Source organism: Cupressus sempervirens, chromosome 9, assembly GCF_028749045.1.
Source record: "Cupressus sempervirens isolate cs-2001-9-10 chromosome 9, ASM2874904v1, whole genome shotgun sequence".
Classification (NCBI taxonomy): Eukaryota; Viridiplantae; Streptophyta; class Pinopsida; order Cupressales; family Cupressaceae; genus Cupressus; species Cupressus sempervirens.
Window position 1 is genome coordinate 97,043,668 of NC_143126.1, and position 22,457 is coordinate 97,066,124.

The following is a 22,457-nucleotide window of genomic DNA, read 5'->3' on the forward strand; positions in this document are numbered from 1 at the left end:
CCCTTTAATTTGGAAATCTCCCTTTATGACTGAACTTCAGCTTTAATCTTGACCGTTGATTGAAATCGATCTCAACCGTTGATGAATTCTAGGAAAGTCTATTTAAGAGACCCTCATCTCTTCATTTTGAAAGGTTGAATTAGAATTTGCATCGAATTGTTGCTAGAATTCATACTCAAATTTGCTTATATTCACAGATGCAAAAATCAAGTTTGACCAAAAATTTACTATATTTAACCACGGTTGACTTGAGTTGACTAGTATCGAAGAAAAATATTGAAATAATTAAACGAAATTATTTAATTAAATGGAGTACTTACTTCTAATTAATTAAAAAAAATTATTTAATTAAATGAGAAGTCATTCCTAATTAATTAAATGAAATTATTTAATTATATAAGAAAAATGTCTTTAATTAATTAAAGATTATTTAATTAAATAGAAAAAGAAATTATGAGAGCATATCTCATTTTATTAAATTAAATATCTTAACAAAATCTCTCTTCAGTTCAAAAAGGGAAATTTCCAGTTCACTATTGATAAAAAATGAGTTAAATAAATTAACTCCTTTTTCTACTCAAATTGTATCAGTTAACTCCTTATTGTACTCAAATTATATCTATTAACTCTCTTTAATTTTAAAATCTCCCTTTATGACTGAACTTCACCTTTAATCTTGACTGTTGATTGAAATTGATTTCAACTGTTGATGAATTCAAGGCAAGTCTATTTAAGAAACCCTCATCTCTTCATTTTGAAAGGTTGAATGAGAATTTGCATTGAATTGTTGCTGGAATTCATACTCACATTTGCTCATATTCACATATGCAAAGATCAAGTTTGACAAAAAGTTGACCAAATTTAACCACAGTTGATTTGAGTTGACTAGTTGCGAAAAGAATTTTAAAATAAATAAATAAAATTATTTAATTAAATGGAGTACTTACTTCTAATTAATTAAACAAAGTTATTTAATTAAATGAGAAATCATTCCTAATTAATTAAATGAAGTTATTTAATTAAATAAGAAAAGTGTCTCTAATTAATTAAAGATTATTTAATTAAATAGAAAAAGTAATTATGAGAGCATATTTCGTTTTATTAAATTAAATATCCCAATAAAATCTCTCTTCAGTTCAAAAAGTGAAATTTCTAGTTCACTATTGATAAAAAATGAGCTCAATCAGTTAACTCTTTTTTCTACTCATATAAAATCAGGTAACTCCTTATTTTACTCAAATTAAATATGTTAACTCCCTTTAATTTAGAAATCTCCTTTTATGACTGAACTTTACCTTTAATCCTGATCGTTGATTGAAATCGATCTCAACCGTTGATGAATTCTAGGAAAGTCTATTTAAGAGACCCTCATCTCTTCATTTTGAAAGGTTGAATGAGAATTTGCATCGAATTGTTGTTGGAATTCATTCTCACACTTGCACATATTAACATACGCAAAGATAAAGTTTGACAAAAAGTTGACTAGATTTAACCATGGTTGACTTGAGTTGACTAGTTTCGAAAACAATTTTGAAATAATTAAACAAAATTGTTTAATTAAATGGAGAACTTACTTCTAATTAATTAAACAAAGTTATTTAATTAAATGAGAAGTCATTCCTAATTAATTAAATGAAGTTATTTAATTAAATAAGAAAAGTGTCTCTGATTAATTAAAGATTATTTAATTAAATAAAAAAAGTAATTATTAGAGCATATCTCATTTTATTAAATTAAATATCTCAGCAAAATCTCTCTTCAGTTCAAAAAAGGAAAATTTCAGTTCACTATTGACCAAAAATGAGTTAAATTAGTTAACTCCTTTTTCTACTCAAATTGAATTAGTTAAATCCTTATTTTACTCAAATTAAATCTGTTAATGCCCTTTAATTTGGAAATCTCCCTTTATGACTGAAATTCAACTTTAATCCTAACCATTGATTGAAATCGATCTCAATCGTTGATGAATTCCAGGAAAGTCTATTTAAGAGACCTTCATCTCTTCATTTTGAAAGGTTGAATGAGAATTTGCATTGAATTGTTATTGGAATTCATACTCATATTTGCTCATATTCACATATGCAAAGATCAAGTTTGACCAAAAGTTGACCAAATTTAATCATGGTTGGTGCAGGAGCACCTAGGTAGGCTAATTGTGAAACCTAGGTATTTCTTTATTTTTGGCTTGTAGTGATGCTAGCCACATCACTATTTTAATTATAGGTCCTATGTGGTCCTTAGGTGTGTTTAGGAGACTTGGCAAGACCCAAAGTGACCAAGTTGCTAGAAGTTGCCGACTATTGTCAACTAGGTGACTTAGGTCCGGAAAAGGCTAAAATGGTCTAGAAAGGTTACAATGGCTTTGAATTGTTTATTTGAAGTCATTTTATACATATTATATGTCTACTTTGTTTTTGTGCCAAATTTGGAGGTCTAACTCCATGTAGAACAAAAGTTGCTGAAATGTTGTCATGTTGTCATGACAACATTTTCTTGCAAAAAGCAACTTTTTGGCATTTGTGTGTTTAGAACATCCTAACTGTTTAGAACAGTTATGGAACTGATGGAGGAGCCTTTAAAAATGTGAGGACAGCCATTTTTAGGGGGTTGGACAAGTTGGTTTTGCATTTTGTACGAATTGAGAAAGTATTTTGTTGCCGATTTTATGCATTTGAAGGAATTTTTAATAGAGGAGGATTGAATGGCCTGATTTTTGTGTTGGAAAAGTTCTGAAATATTGTTTTTAATCTTTTTGTAGTGTTGGTTTGATCATTTTAATTCGTTTGCATTAGTGTAGAAAAATCTTTTTGTTCTTGGCAAGTTGCTGATCTGAACAGGGCTGCACTTAGAAAATGGGATCTTAGGGCCACTTCCCACCATTGGAAACCTCTGGTATTTTGGGATTTGGAACTAGGATCCATGTACATTATTTATCAAGAAGGAGGGCCCTTGAAAGCATCAGCAAGCATTTTTAAGGTGATGCCCTAGGCAAGCCAAATGCAACTTGGCTAGGAATCACAGTTGGAAAATGAGTTATGGAGAGGATTGAGTGTACAAATACCTTAATCCGGCTGCACAGCGAGTAATGAGAAGGTCTAACCTTGCTCCAGTCCAAAGGAGAGGTCTTGGAAAGGTGTCTAAGGTGGTTTTCCATCACAACAACGATAAAGCACTTGAAATCCTCATTTTTGGCCTAAAATTGTACTTTCATTGTACAAAAAGTTTGGAGGCTAGAAAATTATAGAATCTTGAAGTACTCTAAAAAGGGTATCCAAAAATATAATTTTTTTGTAGGGTTGTTAAGAAGTTTTTCAAGAAATCTTGTTTCCAGCTATTTAGGAGGGCTAATTCCTAGTAGCCTTTTTGGAGCAATTTGGTGTATCTTCCCTAGTAGATTGAATGCGCCTATGAAATCAGCAATGTTTATGGTCATGGATGTTAGAAGGAGTCTAAAAAAAAACCTAGATGAAGAACAGGTACCCTTGGAGCTATAGATGGACTTGAGGGTTAATAGCGGACTGGAGCCGGCTAGTAAGAAATTTGATGTTACTTTGTTGGTGTACCCCCAACTGAAGGATTAGGATCTCTTGAGCAAGGTCCTAGTAATTATAGGGTGTGAAGAAGCCCTAGTGGGTCTAGTGAATGACCTAAGGTAACCCTGAGAGAGAGCTTGGGGTTTGGAAGCAAGGTTGGGGTGTTACATCAGAGTGGTATCGGAGCCAGTTAAAGATTTGGGAAAGGTAGTTAATGTTGGAAGCCGCTGAAGAATCAGTAGGAGAATCCATGATAGTGAAAAATGTGGAGTTAGCTAAAGAAGTTGCTAAGCAAAGGCAAAGAAATCAGCTTCTTGAAGAAGCACTAGAAGAGGTGAAGCAAAAACTAGATGCAGTTGTAGAGGCAGCCAAGAAAAGAGATGAAGAAGAAGATGGGAATGGTAAAAAGGTAGCAGAGGAAGATATTGTACCTGAACCTGATCCTATCTTGCAAGAAGAGCCCTTCTTGAAGGCAATCAAAGCCTTAGGAGGTAAAGCTTTGGAAGGAGTGCCACTTTTTAGTGGTAAGATGGATATTGATGCAGTTATGGATTGGTTAGAGGGTATGGAGAACCACTTTGAGTGTGAGGGTATCTCAGAGGCACAGAAGGTTAAGGTTGCTAAGTCAAGGCTTAGAGGCTCAGCCTTAACATGGTGGAAGTATGTACAAGATGAAAGAGTCAGCATGGGCAAGAATCCAATTGCAAATTGGAGTGCTATGGCAAACAAAATCAAGGAGAACTTCCTACTTGAAGACTTTGAGATCCAACTCCATAAAAAGAGGCAAGGACTGAAGCAAAAAGATCTTGATGTGACCTCCTACATTGAAGAATTTCAGAGGTTGTGTTTGAGATCCAAGAAGCAAGAAGAGGAGTCACTCAAGGTGGCAAGGTATCTTGGTGGCTTGAAGTGGAACATTCAAGAGGAGCTTAGCTTATGGGCCCCTACCACTATCCAAAGATGTCATCAGCTAGCTTTGAAGGTAGAAGAAAAGAATAAGAGGAAAGGAGATTCTAACTTCAAAGATAGAGGCAAAGGCAGAAATTAGAAAAATCAAAGAGGAGGCTACCAAGGCAAAGGTAGTGATCAAAAGAGCCAAAGTGAAAGCAAACCCATGGAGCAAACTATTGACCACTCTTCAAGAGGTGGTTATAATAGAGGGAGAGGCAATCAAGGAGGATCAAGTAGGGGTAGAGGAGGTAGGAGCAGCTCTTACTTTGCAACAATGAAGTGTTACAATTGTGGTCAACTAGGCCATCCTGCCTATAGGTGCCCGGACAAACCCTCTTCCTCAAGCCAAGATAAAAGGCTAGCATATGCACAAGAAGATAATAGAAGTTGCAAGGATGTTGACATAGACCATATTGAGTCTGAAAAAGGTGAGAATCTTATGTTTAGGAGGGTGCTGATCAAGCAACCAGCTTCTAATGAGCCTAGACATAGAAGGGCATTGTTTAGGATCAAGTGCAAGATCCTAGGAAAAGTATGCAAGGTGGTGGTTGATTCTGGATCAACTGATAATGTAATATCAGAGGAGGCTGTTACAAAGCTCAAATTGAAGAAGATACCTTATGAAAACCCTTACAAGGTCACATGGCTTAACAAAGGGAAAAGCATCCTAGTGAATGAACAAGCATGGGTGGACTTCTCAATTGCAGGATATAAAGACCACTTATTATGTGATATTTTTCCAATGGATGCTTGTCATCTTTTGCTAGGGAGACCTTGGCAATTTGATAGGGAAGTGGTCTATGATGGCAAGGAAAATACCATAACATTTAAGAAAGGAAGCAAGACCTTCAAAATTCAGTCGTTGTTAGAAGGGGATGAACCACAGTCCAAGGTGCCTAATGTGCTGCTATGTGGAGAGAAAGAGTTTATTAGAGACTTCAAGCATGAGGAGAGCCAAGGATTTGCAGTCATACTAAAGGCTGCAAGTGAAGAAAAGCCAGTCCAAGAACCTTTACCAGCAGAGGTACAAGAGTTGCTTGTAAAGTATAAGGAGATTGTTAGTGATGGTACATCAGCTACCCTACCACCAAGAAGAGTTATCAGCCATCAAATTGACTTTGTTCTAGGTGCCTCACTACCTAATAAGGCAGCCTACAAGTTAACCCCAGATCAGAACCTTGAAGTGGCAAGACAAGTCCAAGAGTTGATGGACCAAGGTTTGATCGAAAAGAGCATAAGCCCTTGTGCAGTCCCAGTGGTTTTGGCATCCAAGAAGGGAGGAAAATGGAGGTTGTGTACTGACTCAAGGGCCATTAACCGCATTACAATCAGGTATAGGTTTCCTATTCCAAGAATTGAAGACCTTATGGATTGTCTAGGAGGTGCTATGTATTTCACTAAGCTGGACTTGAAAAGTGGGTATCACCAAATTAGAATAAAGGAGGGAGATGAATGGAAGACAACATTTAAGACTACTGATGGTCTTTATGAATGGCTTGTGATGCCATTTGGTCTTCCCAATGCCCCTAGCACCTTCATGAGGCTCATGAATGAAGTGCTCAAAGACTTCACAGGCAGATTTGTGGTGGTGTATTTGGATGATATCCTCATCTACAACAAGACCAAAGAGGAACATGTCAAGCATGTAGAAGCGGTTTTAAAGAGGCTTCATGAGGAGAAGCTATCTATCAACCTTGAGAAGTGTGACTTCTTCAAGCAAGAGTTGGTGTATCTAGGCTTTGTGGTGTCTAAAGGAACTTTGAAGATGGACAAGGAGAAAGTTGCTACTATCCTAAGTTGGCCTACACCTACCACATCTAGTGAGGTAAGAAGTTTCCACGGTTTGTCTCAATTTTATAGGAAGTTCATTAGGAACTTTAGTGGTATTTGTGCACCATTTCTTGATACCATAAAGGGGGGAGTCAAGTCCAAGTTTAGGTGGACTTTAGAGGCTGAAAAGTCATTTGATATGTTAAAAAAACAAGTAGCTACTCAACCCATCCTAAAATTGCCTAGCTTTGAAAAGTTGTTCACCTTAGAATGTGATGCAAGTGGCCTAGCAGTGGGTGGGGTGTTGAGTCAAGAAGGTAGACCAGTAGCCTTCTATAGTGAAAAGCTAAATGAGGCCAAGAAGAAATACTCATCCTATGATCTAGAATTGTATGCCTTAGTCCAGTGTCTTAGGAAGTGGAGACACTATTTGTTGCCAAAAGAATTTGTTGTGTTTATAGATAATCAAGCTCTTAGCTACATCAACACACAGGAGAAGTTGAGCAACAGGCACTTGAAGTGGATGGAATATTTGTAGGCCTTCACCTTTACAATCAAGCATAAGAAAGGACAAATGAACAAGGTTGCTGATGCATTAAGTAGAAGGGTTTTAACAGTCCAAGAGACTCAGCTCCATAGCATTGGAGTGGAGAGTTTTTAGAATCTTTACAAGAATGATGAGGACTTTGCTGAAGCCTATAAGGTATTCATGGATTTTGGAAACCACTTTCATAGCAGATTTTTCGAATACACTTTGCAAAATGGGTTGCTATTTAAGGGTACCCAGTTGTGTGTACCAAGAGGTTCCATGAGAGAGAACCTAATACAAGAGAAGCATAATGGCAGCTTGAGTGGGCATTTTGGTATCAACAAGAAAATAGAACTAGTGCAAAGGTTCTATTATTGGCCTAAATTGGTCAAAGATGTAACCAAGTATGTGGAGCAATGTATGGTTTGTATGAAGGAAAAAGAAGGAATGAACAATGCAGGTCTTTACCAGCCCTTACCAATTCCTAGCAGACCATGGGATTGTGTAAGTATGGATTTCATTGTTGGTTTGCCTAAAACTAAGCAAGGGTATGATAGCATTTATGTTGTTGTTGATAGATTCAGTAGAATGGGACATTTCATTCCATGTAAGACAAATAATGATGCAAGTCATATAGCTCATTTGTTTTTAAAAGAGGTTGTAAGGATTCATGGACTTCCATTAAGCATTGTGTCGGATCGAGATGTGAAATTCATGAGTCACTTTTGGAAGACTTTATGGAAGAAGCTTGGCACTAACATGTCTTTTGGTTCAGCTTACCATCCTCAAACTGATGGTCAAACTGAGGTGGTTAATAGAACTTTAGGTAACCTTCTTAGGTGCCTAACTAAGGAGTATGGTCAGACTTGGGATGTTATCATCTCACAAGAAGAATATGCCTACAATGATAGCAAGAATAGGACTATCGGAAAGAGTCCTTTTGAAATTGTTTATGGCATGCACCCAAGAGGTGTGTGTGAACTAAGGTGTCTTGGAAACATGGATCAGATTAGTGGTCAAGCTGAAGACTTTGTACAAACCATGAAGGAGATTCAGGAGCAGGTCAAGAAGACTATTCAAGACAACACTCTAAAACTCAAAGCCAAGGTGGATGAAAAGAAGAAGGATGTTCAGTTTGCTGTTGGGGACTATGTGATGGTCCATTTGAACAAAGCAAGGCTTCAAAAAGGCATTCCTACTAAGTTACAGATGAAGAGGGTAGGGCCTTGCAAAATATTGGCTAAATATGGAGCAAATGCCTATAAGGTAGATTTACCTTCCGATTTGGGCATATCCCCTATTTTTAATGTGCAAGACTTGGTGGCATACAAAGGTGACCCATCTTAGCTCAGTCCCGATGTTCATGAAGATCTTGAACTTGCTTCAACACCTACAAACAACAAGTTGGAGGTAGAAAAGGTGTTAGATTCAAGGGTAAAGAAGACTACAAGGCACAAGGTTTACATGGAACACCTCATCAAATGGAAGGAGAAACCAATTTCAGAGGCTACATGGGTTGCTGAGACAGAGTTCAAGAAGGTTGGCATACCTCTAGATTTGTTGCAAACTGATCCACCTTGAGTTCTTTGTTGGAGGGGGGAGTATGGTGTAGGAGCACCTAGGTAGGCTAAGTGTGAAACCTAGGTATTTCTTTATTTTTGGCTTGTAGTGATGCTAGCCACATCACTATTCTAATAATAGGTCCTATGTGGTCCTTAGGTGTGTTTAGGAGACTTGGCAAGACCCAAAGTGACCAAGTTGCTAGAAGTTACCGACTATTGTCAACTAGGTGACTTAGGTCCGGAAAAGGCTAAAATGGTCTAGAAAGGTTTCAATGGCTTTGAATTGTTTATTTGAAGTCATTTTATGCATATTATATGTCTATTTTGTTTTTGTGCCAAATTTGGAGGTCTAACTCCATGTAGAACAAAAGTTGTTGAAATGTTGTCATGTTGTCATGACAACATTTTCTTGCAAAAAGCAACTTTTTGGCATTTGTGTGTTTAGAATGTCCTAACTGTTTAGAACAGTTATGGAACTGATGGAGGAGCCTTTAAAAATGTGAGAACAACCATTTTTAGGGGGTTGGACAAGTTGGTTTTGCATTTTGTACGAATTGAGCAAGTATTTTGTTGTCGGTTTTATGCATTTGAAGGAATTTTTAATAGAGGAGGATTGAATGGCCTAATTTTTGTGTTGGAAAAGTTCTGAAATATTGTTTTTAATCTTTTTGTAGTGTTGATTTGATCATTTTAATTTGTTTGCATTAGTGTAGAAAAATCTTTTTGTTCTTGGCAAGTTGCTGATCTAAACAGGGCTGCACTTAGAAAATGGGATCTTAGGGCCACTTCCCACCATTGGAAACCTCTGGTATTTTGGGATTTGGAACTAGGATCCATGTACATTATGTATCAAGAAGGAGGGCCCTTGAAAGCATCAGCAAGCATTTTTAAGGTGATGCCCTAGGCAAGCCAAATGCAACTTGGCTAGGAATCACAGTTGGAAAATGAGTTATGGAGAGGATTGAGTGTACAAATACCTTAATCCGGCTGCACAGCGAGTAATGAGAAGGTCTAACCTTGCTCCAGTCCAAAGGAGAGGTCTTGGAAAGGTGTCTAAGGTGGTTTTCCATCACAACAGCGATAAAGCACTTGAAATCCTCATTTTTGGCCTTTCATTGTACGAAAAGTTTGGAGGCTAGAAAATTACAGAATCTTGAAGTACTCTAAAAAGGGTATCCAAAAATATAATTTTTTTGTAGGTTTGTTAAGAATTTTTTCAAGAAATCTTGTTTCCAGCTATTTAGGAGGGCTAATTCCTAGTAGCCTTTTTCGAGCAATTTGGTGTATCTTCCCTAGTAGATTGAATGCGCCTATGAAATCAGCAATGTTTACGATCATGGATGTTAGAAGGAGTCTAAAAAAAAACCTAGATGAAGAACTGGTACCCTTGGAGCTATAGATGGACTTGAGGGTTAATAGCGGACTGGAGCCAGCTAGTAAGAAATTTGATGTTACTTTGTTGATGTACCCCCAACTGAAGGATTAGGATCTCTTGAGCAAGGTCCTAGTAATTATAGGGTGTGAAGAAGCCCTAGTGGGTCTAGTGAATGACCTAAGGTAGCCCTGAGAGAGAGCTTGGGGTTTGGAAGCAAGGTTGGGGTGTTACATCAATGGTTGACTTGAGTTGACTAGTTTTGAAAAAAATTTAAAATAATTAAATAAAATTATTTAATTAAATGGAGTACTTACTTCTAATTAATTAAATAATTTATTTAATTAAATGAGAAGCCTTTCCTAATTAATTAAAAGAAGTTATTTAAGTAAATAAGAAAAGTGTCTCTAGTTAATTAAAGATTATTTAATTAAATAGAAAAATTAATTATGATTGCATATCTCATTTTATTAAATTAAATATCTCACCAAAATCTCTCTTCAGTTCAAAAAGGGAAATTTCAAGTTCACTATTGATTAAAAATGAGGTAAATCAGTTAACTCCTTTTTCTACTCAAATTGAATCAGTTAACTCCTTATTTTACTCAAATTAATTCTGTTAACTTTCTTTAATTTGGAAATCTCCTTTTATGACTAAACTTCACCTTTAATCCTGACCGTTGATTGAAATCGATCTCAGCCATTGATGAATTCCAAGAAAGTCTATTTAAGAGACCCTCATCTCTTCATTTTGAAAGGTTGAATGAGAATTTGCATCGAATTGTTGCTAGAATTCATACTCACATTTGCTCATATTCACATACGCAAAGATCAAGTTTGACGAAAAGTTAACCAGATTTAACCACGGTTGACTTGAGTTCACTAGTTTCAAAAAGAATTTTGAAATAATTAAACAAAATTATTTAATTAAATGGAGTACTAACTTCTAATTAATTAAACAAAGTTATTTAATTAAATGAGAAGCCATTCCTAATTAATTAAGTGAAGTTATTTAATTAAATAAGAAAAGTTCTTCTAATTAATTAAAGATTATTTAATTAAATACAAAAAGTAATTATGAGAGCATATCTCATTTTATTAAATTAAATATCTCAACAAAATCTCTCTTCCATTCAAAAAGGAAAATTTCCAGTTCACTATTGATAAAAAATGAGTTAAATCAGTTGACTCATTTTTCTACTTAAATTGAATCAGTTAACTCCTTATTTTACTCAAATTAAATTTGTTAACTTCCTTTAATTTAGAAATCTGTATTTATGACTGAACTTCACCTTTAATCCTGACCGTTGATTGAATTCGATTTCAACTGTTGATGAATTCCAGGATAGTCTATTTAAGAGACCCTCATCTCTTCATTTTGAAAGGTTCAATGACAATTTGCATCGAATTGTCGCTGAAATTCATACTCACATTTGCTCATATTCACATACGCAAAAATGAAGTTTGACCAAAAGTTGATCAGATTTAACCACGGTTGACTTGAGTTGACTAGTTTTGAAAATAATTTTAATATAATTAAACAAAATTATTTAATTAAATGGAGTACTTACTTCTAATTAATTAAACAAAGTTATTTAATTAAATGAGAAGCCATTCCTAATAAATTAAATGAAGTTATTTAATTAAATAAGAAAAGTGGCTCTAATTAATTAAGGATTATTTAATTAAATAGAAAAAGTAATTATGAGAGCATATCCCATTTTATTAAATTAAATATCTAAACAAAATCTCTCTTCAGTTCAAAAATTGAAATTTCCAGATCACTATTGACAAAAAATGAGTTAACTTAGTTAACTCCTTTTTCTACTCAAATTGAATCAGTTAAATCCTTATTTTACTCAAATTAAATCTGTTAACTCCCTTTAATTTGGAAATCTCCCTTTATGACTTAACTTCACATTTAATATTGACCGTTGATTGAAATCAATCTCAACAGTTGATGAATTCTAGGAAAGTCTATTTAAGAGACCCTCATCTCTTCATTTTGAAAGGTTGAATGTGAATTTGCATTGAATTGTTGTTCAAATTCATACTCACATTTGCTCATATTCACATACGCAAAGATCAAGTTTGACCAAAAGTTGACCAGATTTAACCACGGTTGACTTGAGTTGACTAGTTTTGAAAAGAATTTTAAAATAATTAAACAAAATTATTTAATTAAATGGAGTACTTACTTATAATTAATTAAACAAAGTTATTTAATTAAATGAGAAGCCATTCCTAATTAATTAAATGAAGTTATTTAATTAAATAAGAAAAGTGTCTCTAATTAATTAAATATTATTTAATTAAATAAAAAAAGTAATTATGAGAGCATATCTCATTTTTTAAAATTAAATATCTCAACAAAATCTCTCTTCAGTTTAAAAAGGGAAATTTCTAGTTCACAATTGATGAAAAATGAGTTAAATCAGTAGACTCCTTTTTCTACTCAAAATTGAATCAGTTAACTCCTTATTTTACTCAAATTAAATCTATTAACTCCCTTTAATTTGAAAATCTCCCTTTATGACTGAACTTCACCTTTAATACTGACCGTTGATTGAAATCAATCTCAACAGTTGATGAATTCTAGGAAAGTCTGTTTAAGAGACCCTCATCTCTTCATTTTGAAAGGTTGAATGAGAATTTGCATCGAATTGTTACTGAAATTCATACTCACATTTGCTTATATTCACGGACGAAAAGATCAAGTTTGACCAAAAATTGACCAGATTTAACCACGGTTGACTTGAGTTGACTAGTTTTGAAAAGAATTTTAAAATAATTAAACAAAATTATTTAATTAAATGGAATACTTATTTTTAATTAATTAAACAAAGTTATTTAATTAAATGAGAAGCCATTCCTAATTAATTAAATGAAGTTATTTAATTAAATAGGAAAATTGTCTCTAATTAATTAAAGATTATTTAATTAAATAGAAAAAGTAATTATGAGAGCATATCTCATTTTATTAAATTAAATATCTCAACAAAATCTCTCTTCAGTTCAAAAATGGAAATTTCTAGTTCACTATTGATCAAAAATGAGTTAAATTAGTTAACTCCTTTTTCTACTCAAATTCAATTAGTTAACTCCTTATTTTACTCAAATTAAATCTCTTAACTCCCTTTAATTTGAAAATGTCCCTTTATGACTGAACTTCACCTTTAAACCTGACCGTTGATTGAAATCAATCTCAACCGTTGATTTATTCCAAGAAAGTCTATTTAAGAGACCCTCATCTCTTCATTTTGAAAGGTTGAATGAGAATTTGAATCGAATTGTTGCTGAAACTCATACTCACATTTGCTCATATTCACATATGCAAAGATCAAGTTTGATCAACAGTTGACCAAATTTTACCATGGTTGACTCAAGTTGACTAGTTTCGAAATGAATTTTGAAATAATTAAACAAAATTATTTAATTAAATAGAGTACTTACTTCTAATTAATTAAATAAAGTTATTTAATTAAATGAAAAGCCATTCCTAATTAATTAAATGAAGTTATTTAATTAAATAAGAAAAGTGTCTCTAATTAATTAAAGATTATTTAATTAAATAGAAAAAGTACTTATGAGAGCATATCTCATTTTATTAAATTAAATATCTCAACAAAATCTCTCTTCAGTTCAAAAAGGAAAATTTTCCATTCACTATCGATAAAAAATGAGTTAAATCAGTTAACTATTTTTTTTACTCAAATTGAATCAGTTAACTCTTTATTTTACTCAAATTAAATCTGTTAACTCCCTTTAATTTAGAAATCTATCTTTATGATTGAGCTTCAATTTTAATCCTGATCGTTGATTGAAATCGATCTCAACCGTTGATGAATTCCAAGAAAGTCTATTTAAGAGACCCTCATCTCTTCATTTTGAAAGGTTGAAAGAGAATTTGAATTGAATTGTTTCTAGAATTCATACTCACATTTGCTCATATTCACATACGAAAAGATCAAATTTGACCAAAAGTTGACCAGATTTAACTACGGTTGACTTGAGTTGACTAGTTTCAAAAAGAATTTTGAAATAATTAATCGAAATTATTTAATTAAATGGAGTACTTACTTCTAATTAATTAAACAAATTTATTTAATTAAATGATAAGCCATTCCTAATTAATTAAGTGAAGTTATTTAATTAAGTAAGAAAAGTGTCTCTAATTAATAAAAGTTTATTTAATTAAATAGAAAAAGTAATTATGAGAGAATATCTCATTTTATTAAATTAAATATCTCAACAAAATTTCTCTTCAGTTGAAAAAGGAAAATTTTCTAGTTCACTATTGATATAAAATGAGTTAAATTAGTTGACTCCTTTTTCTACTCAAATTGAATTAGTTAACTCCTTATTTTACTCAAATTAAATCTATTAACTCCCTTTAATTTGGAAATGTGTCTTTATGACTGAACTTCACCTTTAAACCTGACCGTTAATTGAAATCGATCTCAACCGTTGATTAATTCCAAGAAAGTCTATTTAAGAGACCCTCATTTCTTCATTTTGAAAGGTTGAATGAGAATTTGAATCGAATTGTTGCTAGAATTCATACTCACATTTGCTCATATTCACATACGCAAATATCAAGTTTGATCAAAAGTTGACCAGATTTAACCACGGTTGACTTGAGTTGACTACTTTCGAATTTTTTTTAAAAATAATTAAATGAAATTATTTAATTAAATGGAGTACTTACTTCTAATTATTTAAACAAAGTTATTTAATTAAATGAGAAGCCATTCTTAGTTAATTAAATGAAGTTATTTAATTAAAAAAGAAAATTGTCTCCAATTAATTAAAGATTATTTAATTAAATAGAAAAAGTAATTATGAGAGCATATCTCATTTTATTAAATTAAATATCTCAAAAAAATCCCTCTTAAGTTCAAAAACGGAAATTTTCAGTTCACTATAGGTAAAAAATGAGTTAAATCACTTAACATATTTTTCTACTCAAATTGAATCAGTTAACTCCGTATTTTACTCAAATTAAATCTGTTAACCCCCTTTAATTTGGAAATTTACCTTTATCACTGAACTTCACCTTTAATCTTGACCGTTAATTGAAATCGATCTCAACCGTTGATTAATTCCAGAAAAGTCTATTTAAGAGACCCTCATCACTTCATTTCGAAAGGCTGAATGAGAATTTGCATCAAATTGTTGTTGGAATTCATACTCACATTTTCTCATATTCACATACGCAAATATCAAGTTTGACCAAAAGTTGACTAGATTTAACCACGGTTGACTTGAGTTGGCTAGTTTCGAAAAGAATTTTGAAATAATTAAATAAAATTATTTTATTAAATGGAGAACTTACTTCTAATCAATTAAACAAAGTTATTTAATTAAATGAGAAGCCATTCTTAATTAATTAAATGAAGTAATTTAAATAAATAAGAAAAGTGTCTCTAATTAATTAATAATTATTTAATTAAATAGAAAAAGTAATTATGAGAGCATATCTCATTTTATTAAATTAAATATCTCAACAAAATCTCTCTTCAGTTCAAAAAGGGAAATTTCCAGTTCACTATTGATAAAAAATGAGTTAAATCAGTTAACTCCTTTTTCTACTCAAATTGAATCAGTTAACTCTTTATTTTACTCAAATTAAATCTGTTAACTCCCTTTAATTTGTAAATCTCCTTTTATGACTGAACTTCACCTTTAATCCTGACCGTTGATTGAAATCGTTCTCAATCGTTGATGAATTCTAGGAAAGTCTATTTAAGAGACCCTCATCTCTTCATTTTGAAAGGTTGAATGAGAATTTGGATCGAATTGTTGCTGGAATTCATACTCACATTTGTTCATATTCACATATGCAAAGATCAAGTTTGGCCAAAATTTGACCAGATTCAACCACGGGTTACTTGAGTTGACTAGTTTCGAAAAGAATTTTGAAATAACTAAACAAAATTATTTAATTAAATGGAATACTTACTTCTAATTAATTAAACAAAGTTATTTAATTAAATGAGAAGCCATTCCTAATTAATTAAATGAAGTTATTTAATTAACTAAGAAAAGTGTCTCTAATTAATTAAAGATTATTTAATTAAATAGAAAAAGTAATTATGAGAGCATATCTCATTTTATTAAATTAAATATCTCAACAAAACTTCTCTTCAGTTTAAAAAGGGAAATTTCCAGTTCACTATTGATAAAAAATGAGTTAAATTAGTTAACTCCTTTTTCTACTCAAATTGAATTAGTTAACTCCTTATTTTACTCAAATTCAATTTGTTAACTCTATTTAATTTGGAAATGTCCCTTTATGACTGAACTTCACGTTTAATCCTGACCGTTGATTGAAATCGATCTCAACCGTTGATGAAATCCAGGAAAGTCTATTTAAGAGACCCTAATCTCTTCATTTTGAAAGGTTGAATTAAAATTTGCATCGAATTGTTACAAGAATTCATACTCACATTTGCTCATATTCACATACGCAAAGATCAAGTTTGACCAAAAGTTGACCAGATTTAACCACAGTTGACTTGAGTTGACTAGTTTCAAATTTTTTTAAAAATAATTAAACGAAATTATTTAATTAAATGGAGTACTTACTTTTAATTAATTAAACAAAGTTATTTAATTAAATGAGAAGCCATTCCTAATTAATTAAATGAAGTTATTTAATTAAATAAGAAAAGTGTCTCTAATTAATTAAAGATTATTTAACTAAATAGAAAATATAATTATGAGAGCATATCTCATTTTATTAAATTAAATATCTCAACAAAATCTCTCTTTAGTTCAAAAAGGGAAATTTCCAGCTCACTATTGGTAAAAAATGAGTTAAATCAGTTGACTCCTTTTTCTACTCAAATTGAATTAGTTAACTTCTTATTTTGTTCAAATTAAATCTATTAACACCCTTTAATTTGGAAATCTACCTTTATGACTGAACTTCACCTTTAATCTTGACCGTTGATTGATATCGATTTCAACCGTTGATGAATTCCAAGAAAGTCTATTTAAGGGACCCTCATCTCTTCCTTTTGAAAGGTTGAATGAGAATTTGCATCGAATTGTTGCTGGAATTCATACTCACATTTGCTCATATTCACATACGCAAAGATTAAGTTTGACCAAAAGTTAAACAGATTTAACCATGATTGACTTGAGTTGACTAGTTTCGAAAAGAATTTTGAAATAATTAAACGAAATTATTTAATTAAATAGAGTACTTAATTCTAATTAATTAAACAAAGTTATTTAATTAAATGAGAAGCCATTCCTAATTAATTAAATGAAGTTATTTAATTAAATAAGAAAAGTGTCTCTAATTAATTAAAGATTATTTAATTAAAATAGAAAAAGTAATTATGAGAGCATATCTCATTTTATTAAATTAAATATCTCAACAAAATATCTCTTTAATTCAAAAAGGGAAATTTCCAGTTCACTCTTGATCAAAAATGAATTAAATCAGTTAACTCCTTTTTCTACTCAAATTGAATCAGTTAACTCCTTATTTTACTCAAAGTAAATCCGTTAACTCCCTTTAATTTGGAAATCTCCCTTTATGACTTAACTTCACCTTTAATCCTGACCGTTGATTGAAATCAATCTCAACCGTTGATGAATTCCAGGAAAGTCTATTTAAGAGACCCTCATCTCTTCATTTTGAAAGGTTGAATGGGAATTTGCATCGAATTGTTGTTGAAATTCATACTCACATTTGCTCATATTCACATATGCAAAGAGCAAGTTTGACCAAAAGTTGACTAGATTTAACCACGCTTGACTTGAGTTGACTAGTTTCAAATTTTTTTTTTGAAATAATTAAACAAAATTATTTAATTAAATAGAGTACTTACTTCTATTTAATTAAACAAAGTTATTTAATTAAATGAGAAGCCATTCTTAATTAATTAAATGAAGTTATTTAATTAAATTAGAAAAGTGTCTCTAATTAATTAAAGATTATTTAATTAAATAGAAAAAGTAATTATGAGAGCATATCTCATTTAATTAAATTAAATATCTCAACAAAATCTCTCTTCAGTTCAAAAAGGGAAATTTCCTGTTCACTATTGATAAAAAATGAGTTAAATTAGTTAACTCCTTTTTCTACTCAAATTGAATCAGTTAACTCCTTATTTTACTCAAATTAAATCTGTTAACTCCCTTTAATTTGTAAATCTCCCTTTATGACAGAACTTCACCTTTAATTCCGACCATTGATTGAAATCGATCTCAACCGTTGATATATTTCAGGAAAGTCTATTTAAGAGACCCTCATCTCTTCATTTTGAAAGGTTGAATGAGAATTTGCATCGAATTGTTGCTGGAATTCATACTCACGTTAGCTCATATTCACATACGCAAAGATCAAGTTTGACCAAAAGTTTACTAGATTTAACCGCGCTTGACTTGAGTTGACTAGTTTCAAATTTTTTTTTTAAATAATTAAATGAAATTATTTAATTAAATGGAGTACTTACATCTAATTAATTCAACAAAATTATTTAATTAAATGAGAAGCCATTCTTAATTAATTAAATAAAGTTATTTAATTAAATAAGGAAAGTGTCTCTAGTTAATTAATGATTATTTAATTAAATAGAAAAAGTAATTATGAGAGCATATCACATTTAATTAAATTAAATATCTCAACAAAATCTCTCTTCAGTTCAAAAAGTGAAATATCTTGTTCACTATTGATAAAAAATGAGTTAAATCAGTTAACTCCTTTTTCTACTGAAATTAAATCAGTTAACTCCTTATTTTACTCAAATTAAATCTGTTAGCTCCCTTTAATTTGAAAATGTCTATTTATGACTGAACTTCACCTTTAATCATGAGCGTTGATTGAAATCGATCACAACCGTTGATGAATTCTAGGAAAGTCTATTTAAGAGACCCTCATCTCTTCATTTTGAAAGGTTGAATGAGAATTTGCATCAAATTGTTGCTGGAATTCATACTCACATTTGCTCATATTCACATATGCAAAGAGCAAATTTGACCAAAAGTTGACCAAATTTAACCACAGTTGACTTGAGTTGACTACTTTTGAAAAGAATTTTGAAATAATTAAACGAAATTATTTAATTAAATGGAGTACTTACCTCTAATTAATTAAACAAAGTCATTTAATTAAATGAGTAGCCATTCCTAATTAATTAAATGAAGGTATTTAATTAAATAAGAAAAGTGTCTCTAATTAATTAAATGTTATTTAATTAAATAGAAAAAGTAATTATGAGAGCATATTTTGTTTTATTAAATTATATATCTCAACAAAATCTCTCTTCAGTTCAAAAAGGGAAATTTCCTGTTCACTATTGATAAAAAATGAGTTAAATCAGTTAACTCCTTTTTCTACTCAAATTGAATCAGTTAACTCCTTATTTTACTCAAATTAAATCTGTTAACTCCCTTTATGACTAAACCTCACCTTTAATCCTGACCGTTGATTGAAATCAATCTCAACCGTTGATGAATTCCAGGAAAGTCTATTTAAGAGACCCTCATCTCTTCGTTTTGAAAGGTTGAATGAGAATTTGTATCAAATTGTTGTTGGAATTCATACTCACATTTGCTCATATTCACATACGCAAAGATCAAATTTGATCAAAAGTTGACCAGATTTAACCACGGTTGACTTGAGTCAACTAGTTTCGAATTTTTTTTTAAATAATTAAATGAAATTATTTAATTAAATGAAGTACTTACTTCTGATTAACTAAACAAAGTTATTTAATTAAATGAGAAACCATTCCTAATTAATTAAATGAAGTTATTTAATTAAATAAGAAAAGTGTCTCTAATTAATTAAAGATTATTTAATTAAACAGAAAAAGTAATTATGAGAGCATATCTCATTTTATTAAATTAAATATCTCAACAAAATCTCTCTTCAGTTCAAAAAGGGAAATTTCCAGTTCACTATTGATAAAAAATGAGTTAAATCAGTTAACTCCTTTTTCTACTCAAATTGAATCAGTTCACTCTTTATTTTACTCAAATTAAATATGTTAACTCCCTTTCATTTGGAAATCTCCCTTTATGACTAAACTTCACCTTTAATCCTAACCGTTGTTTGAAATCAATCTCAACCGTTGATCAATTTTAGGAAAGTCTATTTAAGAGACCCTCATCTCTTCATTTTGAAAGGTTGAATGACAATTTGCATCGAATTGTTGCTAGAATTCATACTCACATTTTCTCATATTCATATACGCAAAGATCAACTTTGACCAAAAGTTGACCAGATTTAACCACGGTTGACTTGAGTTGACTAGTTTCGAAAAGAATTTTAAAATAATTAAATGAAATTATTTAATTAAATGGAGTACTTACTTCTAATTAATTAAACAAAGTTATTTAATTAAATGAGAAGCCATTCCTAATTAATTAAATGAAGTTATTTAATTAAATAAGAAAAGTGTCTCTAATTAATTAAAGATTATTTAATTAAATAGAAAAAGTAATTATCAGAATATATCTCATTTTATGAAATTAAATATCTCAACAAAATCTCTCTTTAGTTCAAAAAGGGAAATTTCCAGTTCACTATTGATAAAAAATGAGTGGAATCAGTTAACTCATTTTTCTACTCAAATTGAATTGGTTAACTCCTTATTTTACTCAAATAAAATCTATTAACTCCCTCTAATTTAGAAATCTCCCTTTATGACTGAACTTCACCTTTAATCCTGACTGTTGATTGAAATCAATCTCAACCGTTGGTGAATTTCAGGAAAGTCTATTTAAGAGACCCTCATCTCTTCATTTTTAAAGGTTGAATGAGAATTTGCATCGAATTGTTGCTGGAATTCATACTCACATTTGCTCATATTCACATATGCAAAGATCAAGTTTGACCCAAAATTGACCAGATTTAACCAAAGTTGACATGAGTTGACTAGTTTCGAAAAAAATTTTGAAATAATTAAAGGAAATTATTTAATTAAATAGAGTACTGACTTCTAATTAATTAAACAATGTTATTTAATTAAATGAGAAGCCATTCCTAATTAATTAAATAAAGTTATTTAATTAAATAAGAAAAGTGTCTCTAATTAATTAAATATTTTTTAATTAAATAGAAAAAGTAATTATGAGAGCATTTCTCATTTTATTAAATTAAATATCTCAACAAAATCTCTCTTCAGTTCAAAAAGAGAAATTTTCAGTTCACTATTGATCAAAAATGAGTTAAATGAGTTAACTCCTTTTTCTACTCAAATTGAATCAGTTAACTTCTTATTTTACTCAAATAAAATCTGTTAACTCCATTTAATTTGAAAATCTTCTTTTATGATTGAACTCCACATTTAATCCTGACCGTTGATTGAAACCTGTAGTGCCTACCCTCGTTCACATCTTTTCTAGACATTGTTATTATCCTTAGACTATGATAGACTAGTTTTATGTTATGAATTTAGTTGTTATACGATGAGATCACTTATATTTTACATTTCATGCATACATTATGATCATTATACTTTTTTTTAGTTATTATTGATGATTAGATGGATGGTTTATTATCTTATGTGTTTTATTATGGATACTTACCCCGTACTTGCATGTGTATGGTGTGCGTGTCTTCTTATTGTATGGCATTTTTGGTGTGGTTAAGGAAGGGAGTCGTAGTCACCTGCTTAGTCAGAATCTACATGATGCACCACTTTTTGCCATTGTCTGTTTAGCTTAGCATTATATATATTGTATGTACATGCATTTTTTTCTGCAGGTTGCAGGTACCGGGTATTGACTTCCTTGAATTTCAAGGATGTTTACCCTATTATACTATCTCAATGATAAGAGAAGGGAGATAAATTCTCAAGTCCAAATCCCAAACCTTTAAACCAATTGTCCTAATGAGGTAGGACACGTATGTGGATATTTTACTCACCGAATGTGTCGGATGATATGATTAATTATTTTTAACCCTTTAGACTGATTTTGAGTGATTTTCTCTATGATGGGTTTTCATATTTATCTTAAAGGTCTATGGTGAATTTTCTATTAATTAAGTCTTAATAAATGGATTTAATTAATAAATTAATTATTTGAGAAGATTAATATAAAATATCATGTTATTTGATATTTTGATTATAATTAATTGAATGGAATTAATTGAGAAAAAATGAATTAAATAAAAAAAATTAGAAATTAAAATTATTAATAAAAAAATAATAATAATAAAGTAATAAATAAATAATAATAATAAAAGTTATAAAGTTAAAATGAAAGTTATAAATATTTAAATAAAAATTATATAAAAAGTAATTGGAGTTATAAGCTTGCATGAGAATTAACGCACTTCTATATTTCTCAAGTGTCAACAACACGGGGGTTAGTGCATCAATTAAGCACATGGTGTTTACAACCCTAAGGCTCATCTTGAAGGTTGGAAAAGACCCATGCTTAGTTGGTGACACCTTCTAGCTATTTCTAGAAGCATTCTAGATGTTTCTTGGAAGCTCTTTATATTCAGGCACTCATAGAAGCTTAGGGATAGCATTTGGAGAGCAATTGGAGCATTGGAGGACTCGAGCATTCTGAAGAAGGGAGGAGTTTACTCTGCAAATTTTTTGAGGAAGAGTGATTTAGCATTAGAATTTGGATAGATTCTTGTGATTTTACTTATGCTATTTTCGCATCATGCATTCCCTGTCTTCTACGTGTCTTCCATATGTCTTCTGAGAAGTTTCATATTTATATGCATTCTCAATGTGGGTAGATTAATTTAATTGGAGAACT